This window comes from Meleagris gallopavo, chromosome Z, assembly GCF_000146605.3.
Source record: "Meleagris gallopavo isolate NT-WF06-2002-E0010 breed Aviagen turkey brand Nicholas breeding stock chromosome Z, Turkey_5.1, whole genome shotgun sequence".
NCBI classification, from domain to species: domain Eukaryota; kingdom Metazoa; phylum Chordata; class Aves; order Galliformes; family Phasianidae; genus Meleagris; species Meleagris gallopavo.
In genome coordinates this window covers 17,029,570-17,038,027 of record NC_015041.2, presented here as the reverse complement: position 1 = coordinate 17,038,027, position 8,458 = coordinate 17,029,570, and positions in this window count along the sequence as shown.

Here is an 8,458-nt window from a genome sequence, read left to right as displayed (position 1 = left end):
TGGGGTGTAGTCCAGGCTGTCTCTTCTAAAACTTCCTCATTTTCTTTAAGTGTTTGGTGAGGTGGAGTGTCAGAAAATCTGCTGTAAGTTTGGCACTATGTAGAAAAACACATAGCTTTATATAATGACGCAAATAAAAGAGTTCCCTCTTGCAGGAAGTTGAGTTGAATGCCTGGCCATCTCTGAGCAGGAAGGCTGGCTCATTTGCATTTTCTGGAGATTTTATTTTCTGCTGTCACTGAGGCAATGCTGGCATCTTCCCTCTCTTCTCCCAGTCCCCTTTCTGTCGTGTGGGAAACACTGAGTAGGTGTTAACAGGAAGCTCTGCCACTCCTATCTTTCCAGGGGATGGAGTTACTTCAGGAGCCCTGTCCTGCTCCTGCTGTCTGGGAGCTCTGGCACTCTCTCAGTTCAGTCAGGCTTTCCAAATGAGGCGGGTCTGAGGTCCTCCTCATGCTACCAAGTGTCTACAATTTAGTAGGCATCATATGTTCTAGTCCTTCCTTGCGCCCTCCTTTCTGTCTCCTAAACCCACTTATACCCAGCAAGCCTGAAAGGTTATGTCCCTTAAAATACCCTTTTGTCATGAACCTGTCCCATCTGCTTTCTATTCCACTCATTTTTAGGATATGAAGGAGATGGGAATTGTATAGAATGATTCTGCACAGTACATTAAAGGGCTGCTGTGCCTGGTTCTGGTGGCCATTTGGAAGCTGGCTCTGTAGCAGCTGCTCTGCACTTGGCACTCAGACCCTGCTGCAGGCAGGGCAGAGTGAGGTGGCCTCAGGCCTTCCATCTGTTCCCCAGAATAACCCACTGTTAGCAGGAGATGAGCCATCCAAAATTTATAAAACCCCCAGCCAAAAACCCCAACTCAATTTTCTGATTGCCATTTTAGGAAAAAAAAAAGAAAGACAGAAAAGTTCTGAAGTAGCCTCAGGCTTTGGAGTGCTTACTTGAATAATAGACTCAATGTGGTCATTATTATCATATTAGTAATGTAATAAAAAACCAGAAAGGAGATCCTAACATTTGTCAGATCTTAGAAGAATTATGAGTATCTGGGAGAACACACAGTCCCAGGAACCAGAACTACTTTGAGAAACAGCACAAGATCTTTCCTCCTTCAGCTACTCCCAGAGAAAGTTTGGGTGTTTGCAGCTTTTAAACTACTGCTACTCATGTCATCATTCTGGCATAATACAGCTGAAGGCCATAAAATCTCAATAATTATGAGTAATGAAAATTCTATTACCACTTGCCTTTATGAACTGCTTAATAATTATTGAAACAACTAATGAAAACCAAAAAAGAGCAATCAATAAAAGAAATAATTATCAGGATAGACAACGGAGGTGAACCTGTGATTGCAGTAGGGCAATTGTGTACGCCCTTCGAACAGATGATTAGAACTAGTAGGTGTCCTATCATCTCCACTTTTAATTACAGTACATGACATGCATTCTGAATTTGAGATGTTTAATTTCATTGATAGCACCAGCACCTGCTGACTGCAAGCGCTTATTAACTTACAATAGTGGCAAAGACGTCTCAGCAACACAGAAGTATAAAACATGGATGAAGGGACAAAAAAGGGGAAAAAAATGGGAATAAACTCCTTCCATTCTCAGTGCAGTGAAGGGAAAAGAGGAGATGTGGATGTAATAAAAAATAAAAATAAAAATAAAAATAAAAATAAAAATAAAAATGGAACATACCAACTCATTTACTCTTGCAAAAGACCTAGGTATGTGAATATTTGCCAGTGCTGACTGTGTATGGTGTGTCGGTTATTTTTTACATAATATTATATCTTTTTCCTGGGTTGAAATGAATCAAAAAAATGCATGATGATTCTGAAATAAGCTGACATTTAAAGAAATCAGAAGAATACCAAAGAGTCGTCACTTCCTTCTGAGTGGTTTTATCTTTCCTTTGCAGTGCACATCTTGCACAGAAAGGCTACATGTTTAACCTTCCCTTGGAGGAAGATAAATTGATGATGCAGAAGCTGTGTGACAGGTGTGACACTAACAAATATCTGGTTAATTTTCAGACAGCAGGCTAATCAAAATGAGCAGAGCATCACAGGTCTGCAGTATTCCAGTAGGAACCAGGTCTGCTTTAAACAAAATAAACACAGCTTTGACAGTGAACAAAAGACGAAAGTTAACAGAAAACTCCACTACAGGTTTCTAAGGCCAAAACTTCATTTAGAAAACTATGTGCATATTTTCATTTCTGAGAGGTTTTAATGAGAATCAAAATAAATCCAATTCTTCTGGAGGGTAAAAGCGAGCTAATCTGTAACTTATTATTTTATACAATATAAGTAAGTGTGACAGAAGAGAATACCTAAAGATATAAAGGCTGATATTCTCAGTGTGTTTATTATATTTTTTCATATGCAGTTATCTTAGTGACAGTCCACTACCACTCTATGGAAGAAATGTATACTTACTCAATTACATTCACTCTTGGGAATGCCCTGGGTTGTGTTTAACACAATGCAATAAGTACTGACATGTTATTCATAAGTATATAATTCTGTATGGTGCCTAAGATGGGGGATAAGCATCACTGGGGCACAGCAATGAAAATTTTCTTTCTTTCTAATCAACCATTACTATCTGTGTACTATCTTTCCTATGGAAGTGCCTTCCCATCCAGAATCCTCTGCTGAATACTTTATCAAATTACATTTCATTTTTAATGTAATATACAAAAAATACTCTTAACAGTATATGAATTAGTTTGCTTGTGCTTGTATGTACAATGCTGTTTCAAATAACAGCACCTAGTGTCTGTGGTCAGAAAAAGATTCATTTCTGACACTAAAATGCAAATCCACAGGATAGCAGTAAATGATATCAAATGAATATATTAAGGATAAAAGATATTCAGGTTCAAATTGTAATTCTTTTGTACTTCCATTAAAAGGACCAGAAACCCGCAGGGAATATTTAATTTGTATGAATCAGGTTGCAGATGTCCTTTGTTTTTTGCATCCTCGGCATGAGCTGCATCCTGCTTTGTTCTCAGCTGTCAAACACACCTTGAAAGTATTTTCCAACACCAGAAGCACAACAGTACTTATTACATTTAAAAAAAAAAAGCAAAAAAAAAGCTATGTTAGTACTATATTCTATATCCTTCATCTCCAGTAACTCATTGCCATCTCTTCAGAAGAAAAGCCCATCAGCTCAAATGTTTTACTGTATATACAGTGCCAGTCTTAGATGGTGTATGTCACTGCATATATTACATCAGACAGACACTGCAAACCCTGGAGACCTTTTTTTCTTGGAAACAGATGACAGATGCCCAGCTGCTCCTGGGCAATATGGACTTTGGCTGAAGGTGTGCACATTTCATAAAAATATTTAATTCTCTATGAAAGCCAAATGTAATTTCTTCTTTTTTTTTGATGTGTAGTAGCACACTGTTTGTTTTGAAAACTTAAGCAGATGTTTACACAGAGTGGAGACTGTGTTAATGCATTAAGGGCAGAGAAATCTTCTAGCCCACTTCTTATGTTTTGTATCATGACAAAATAATATAGATTTCAGTTTTTAGTTCTTATTTACAGGAGTACAAAATCGTCTCCAACAACAAGGCTTACTTATGAGTAGACCAACTAATATGACACATTTTTCTCAGTGGGACACAGTAACAATACATGTTAATGAAGAGTATTTATGTCATGTATAATGGTGCAAGCTGTGTCATACTGTGGGAGGTGATTTAGTAACTCACCACACAGACAAAAGGCTGTGTGTTTTAATTTTCTCCCCACTGAGAAACCTACCGTTAAATTGTCATCCTTCAAAACTACTACTTCTCATGCACAGTGCACACAATCAAAGATTAGGGTTTGAAAGGGGATGGAACAAAGTATTTATAGGGAAAATAATATCCATGGAAACAATAAAAAGCAACACACAGTCTGCACTCACGTATCTGTCCCCATGGTTTAATGTTCCAGATGCTTCGAAACAAGTGATCCTATTAATCACCACTTTGTGCTGATTGCGCAAACTGTCGCTGGAACTCTGATTAATGACCCTAATCAATACATCTGATCCAAACTTTTATATTTGAAGCTGTGAAATATGGGAATACTGAAGGCATTACATTACATTTACGTATGTAAATGAGTGATTTGTTGTCACTGTAAAATATATATTTATATTTTTGCCATTTTGAGTCCCTACATATATACATAAAGAAGCAGACACAAACACGTGTCCTCACATTTGCCTTTTATTTGCCTTTTTTCTTTCTGCACTGATGCACTTTTGAAAAAAAAAAAAAAAAAGAAAAAAAAAAGGAATACTGAAACTGAGCAAGTCCTGGTGCAATGCGATTAGCTCTAATACTTCCCTCCTCACTCCATCACCAACAGTCTGTACAACCTTGGGTGGTCCTAATCCAGCAGTATCTGCAATCTCTTGCTCTTCTGGGTTTATCTGTTTGCGTCCCTCCACCAGTCCCACAAAACAGGAACATGGTGATGGTATTGTAGAGTTGGCAGATTTTTTTTTTCAAGTACAGTGAAGTTCTTTTGGTTTATACACCATTGATAATCCTGTAGCTGTAATTTAGCTGGGCCTTAGAAAGTGATTTATTTTTCCTTTGTACTTTTATCTTTTAAATAGAAAATCCAGGTTCCTTTGTCAATACATACGGGAAATATTTAACAACAAGACTCCCTATTTTAGGAAACTTCCCATTAATCAATTCTTTGAAAATCTGGATTGACTTATAACTTTGTACTGTCATATCTCTCTATGAAATTTGTTGCAAATTTGTGGCCCTTAATCTCTTTCTGCCTATATTGACAGGAATACCTTCCAAGTTTCTTTCACTTCTCAAATCCATTCCTTTTGATTTTATTTCCTTTATTATTTTTGCTTTCTTTTTCTTAAGTTTAAAGAAATTCTTCTATTGTTTCTCCTATATCTGATCTTATTAGATCTTTTGGTGCTATTTTTCTCATTCAGTGTTTGGCATAATCTTTTTCATAAGAATTAAGTCTTGCACGTATATAAATAGCATTCTGAAAATTTTTGTCCTTTTTTTTTTTTAATTAAAAGGATAAAAGGAAAAACAAACTGGCCTGATTTTAATCACTGAAAAAGCTCAACAGGTCACAGGAGCCACTTTTGACAGATCATGTACTATCCATAGCAAGGATTCATCCAGCATGCAAGCCATGTGTCATGAAATGCGTTAAATTCATTAGACATCTTGGTGATGAAATAGGTGGGAAATAGGTTCCACTAAAGTATAAGGAATACACAACTTTCAAAATGCTACATTTTACATCAAAGTCAGTATAAATTCTACCAATATTTTATTTCTAAAATTACTTATCTTGTTCTGAAGGTAGAGGAAAGGAACAGTAGGAGCTATACATGAACCCTGAAGGCACAAAATTGAAATTCCTTGCACAACATCTGGAAGCATTTTCCCTTTGTGGCTATATGCTTGCAAACACAAAGGATTGAGCTCTGAAATTCTGAGTCAGACTAGGCATGGCCTTTTCATACAGATACCTGAAATAGGATTGGCAAAACGGCAGCTGCCTTAATCCAGCTCCTAGCTGATACAAGTTAATCAGACAGAAACAGTTTTATTTTTATTTTGAGGCTTTGAAGGTAAATTTTTAACTACTATGGCCATGCTTTGCTCTTGGTACACTGCTTTACAAAATTAATTTGTATGGATTCCGGGAGTAAAAGCAACCATTTGTCTATATCTTGCCTGGCACAGGGTGGCAGGATTGTCCTGTTGACTCATCCTACCAGCAAAGTTTGTATGTCAGGCTTATTTCTGCTGACTCACACAGCCGGATGGGAAGCATTAGACTTTAGTTTTTGTTTCTAATATGAGAAATAAAAGAAACAAACAAATAAACAAGAGGCTTGTGTATTCAATCAGAAGGTCAGTAGTGCTACTGCCTGTGTAGATGTATACACTTGTCACTCAGTCCTTAACTTTCGTATATTTGAATTTTTGTTCTCCATCACAGTCCTTAAAAAACAAAAGCATAGTGCTTGTGCCTGACCTCAGAAACCAGATATAAAAGAAATCCTGAACATGGTGGAAGCTACTGGCATTATATTCAAGCACGAATACTTAGCCAAACACTGGAGATGGAATCTAAAACTTTTCAGAAGTTTTGAAAACTGAACACAGTGGTATTTCAATACAATACAGTCTAAATTACTAAATTACCTAGGGATCCTAGGGATCATGAGGAATGGTCACAAATTAAAGCTTGTCTCACGCTGCCTCCATGAGCACTTGAAACATACTGCTTAAACCCCTTCTTCAGGTATTTTTAAGGTTACATCTTCTCTCCAGTGACAAAAACTAACTGTTGAATATTGTCTCATTGACACATTGTCATTGACTTCCATGTGTAGAGATCACCCTCCAAGGACACGATTACGTGCAACAAAGAGGTGTTTTAGTAGGCAGAAATCTTAGGACAGAAAGTTTAAAAAGGTTTGTGTCACAAAACAGGAAGCTCAGCAGTGAAACTGTTCTGTATCCTCAGTGCAGTACAAGTCTACAAGAAGAAAGATTTCTGAAATAACACATAAGAAAAAACAGGAGAATAAATTATTTCCTGTACATTGTTCTGGAAGTGAAAGTCTACCACTGAAAATCATTAAGGGTGAATGAACAAGTAGGACAGTAGGACCTATAAGGCATGGGGTACTGGCAATAACAGCACCTGAACAGAAAGTATTTCCAGACTTAACTACATCAGCAAAACTGTATTTATCTCAGGAATGTAACAAACTATCTTGCACTGCCAACTCTGATCCTACAGGAGAACAGAATAAAGAAGAAAAACTTTTCCCAGTATAACTGCTAGTCAATTAGAGACTTCTCTTGGCAGAGCTAGACAAGTTAAGAGTCACAACTCTTCACAGCTCTGACAAAGATAAGCTGGCAGAGATCTTTTTGGGTGCAATTCATCTGGTCTATTCTAGACAGCTACTTTAGCATGAGATGATTAATGAGCTAAAAGCGTCTGTTTCTTGCCATTGACTAAAAGGCACGTGTTTAATTTGGATATGGGTGTCTGCAATATATCTTATATTAGCAATATAAGCTAAATTTATTCCGAAGCTTTGGATGTTGTCAAGGTCTCCAAGGTTACAGAACTCACTAATAGACTGTAAGATTTGTCTACGGTATCAGGTGAAGGTTCCCCATAGACTTTTACTTCACAGATATAAACTAGCAATAATCTCCAAGTAGATTTATCTCATAGCAGTGAAAGATTTCTGCAGAGCTGTAACACTCAGGAGACAGTTTTGTAAGCTTTGTTGGTATGAAACATTTCTTACAAAGCTGATTCTGAAAGGCATGTTTGCTACCTGAACCTCACGAAGAAAAAGTACAAGACCTGACTTGAGGCAGAACATGGGAACTGCTGAATACATCTGTGGATGCATTGCAGAATAGCAAAAGGGTTATAGACAGGGACAAAACAGCTCCAAATCCTCCTGTCCAGCTTTCTTTCCCCTTTCCCAGTACAGCAGAGTTTTTGGATGTGTTTCCTAGATAGAGTAGACGAGAAAGATCTTCTCTCATATGGAAATCCTATGGACACAAGCCTGACAGTTTCATGTCCTGCTTTGCCTTTTCTTACCATTAGAAATGTGTAGAGAGCCCTGTTAACAGCTAGAAGGACACTGAGTGCAGGGACCTGTATTTCCATGTAGGTGCTGGTAGGGATCATGAATTTAGTTAGGAGATTGAAATGCGGTGGATCACCCACAATCATTAAGAATTCCTTTTAAGAATCCTAAATGATAGCAATTAGCTGCATATTACATATATACTATATATTACATAACCCAGAAAAAGCTGTTAAATAAGCATTAAACACATGCAGATGTAAGCGTTTGTATTCGAAGAGAAGGCAAGCTCTCTTGCCTTTTTTAAAAACCTAAGAACGAACTTAACTGCCATAGAGCAGATATGATAAAAAAAAAAAGAAAAAAGAAAATAGAGAGAAAAAAGAGAAGAAACAGGTAAGAAATACATTATTTCTTCCCTTATGTTTACTTCATTGTTTTTAGTTGTACCAAGTCAATGACCACTTCTCAAGATGGAGGAATCTTTAATTTGCTATGCAGAATCTCAGCATCTATTATCTCAGCATTCATTATTTTTTCAAAAAGATAAAATTTCAGCCACTTTGGCATTTAAAACTACTGAAAATACAGATCCAGAAGTTATTAACAGAAAAGAAGAAATGTCAGGCAAGTGGTAGAGTCTCATTGTGGTCAAACACACAAATAATGACTCTCAGATAAGTGGTCCATAAAAAGGAACATGTGTAATACAAGGTAAAGTGATGCATAGATATGGAAGATTTCAGGGGGAAGAGCAGAAGAAATTACAGTGCTTTTTTGTTCTTTTTTTTTTTTTT